This window comes from Rhagoletis zephyria, unplaced genomic scaffold (genome assembly GCF_001687245.7).
Source record: "Rhagoletis zephyria isolate East Lansing unplaced genomic scaffold, Rhagoletis_zephyria_1.1 Rzeph_scaffold_12314, whole genome shotgun sequence".
Lineage (NCBI taxonomy): Eukaryota > Metazoa > Arthropoda > Insecta > Diptera > Tephritidae > Rhagoletis > Rhagoletis zephyria.
The window spans coordinates 4327-5333 of record NW_016169388.1 but is presented as its reverse complement, the minus strand read 5'-3'; the positions used below and the strand labels follow the sequence as shown (position 1 = coordinate 5333).

The 1007-nt window shown below is 36.6% G+C and overlaps 1 non-coding gene across 1 annotated transcript; it reads left to right on the top strand.

Moving 5' to 3' along the window:
- Nucleotides 1-422: 422 nt before the first annotated feature.
- Nucleotides 423-525, top strand: TRNAI-UAU (transfer RNA isoleucine (anticodon UAU)). The gene is made up of 2 exons: nucleotides 423-460; nucleotides 490-525. It is a non-coding gene; the product is annotated as a tRNA-Ile (tRNA).
- Nucleotides 526-1007: the final 482 nt, after the last annotated feature.

The following is a 1007-nucleotide window of genomic DNA, read 5'->3' as shown; positions in this document are numbered from 1 at the left end:
TTCTGCTTTCTATTTACTTTGCTGAGTTTCTCCCGCAAATTCCGCTATTCTTTTAGTGTGCTTTTGTTATTGTTTCCCCCCAGTCGTTGGTTGGCGATGACGATAGCTAGCAATGACGAGGTGGATACCATATATGCACATATTTATATAAATATGTACCTAGATGAGCATAAAGAGTACGCTGCTGCTTTGGGGATGCTACTAGCGTTTAGAAAAAGCTAAGTGTTGCTTGCCAGCAAACGTTTGTTCACTTTGTTGTTTTGTTTTTTATTCAGCTTGATTCACTCAGTCAACGTTATTTGTTGTTCGAGTGGTTCGTTCGTTTCTAGCTTTATGCCCCTTGCTCCCTCCATTTGTACTGTGGCGCTGATTCATTCGAGTGCTTCGGTTCTAGTGCGACATTGGGCAGACCCCCTCGCAGCGCTCCAGTGGCGCAATTGGTTAGCGCACGGTACTTATAATCAGTAACTTGTGTGTTGAAGTTGAGCTATGCCGGGGTTGTGAGTTCGAGCCTCACCTGGAGCAGCGTAGTTATTTTACAAATTTTTTTTTGTTTTTTTACTTTTTATAATAATTTTTATTTTTTTTTAATTTGTCTTGATTTTTTTTACATTTCATGATTAATTTCAAAAGATTTATGATGCCACTCATGTAAATTTTGGTATTGCGTGCGAATTATATTTAAGTGGTTTTGATGCAATACTTTAAGTAGTTTTATTAAGGCAATTGGTAAGCGTTGGCGTTTTTGGTATTGGATCTGCGCGCCATAAATACTTCGCTAATTTTGCAAATTGAAGATAAATTATTTTAAGTTTTGTAGTAATACGAATATGTACTATGAAATATGTATACGATGAAATATTGTGGGTACCTTAATCGCTTGAGCAGATAAGCATTTTAATTGCCCATAAACATAATAGAGATTAATTATGTATATGTTATGTCTACATACATATCGTCGTTTAAAGTACAAAACCGCGTATCGTCATTCTGCAAAACCGCGTAAC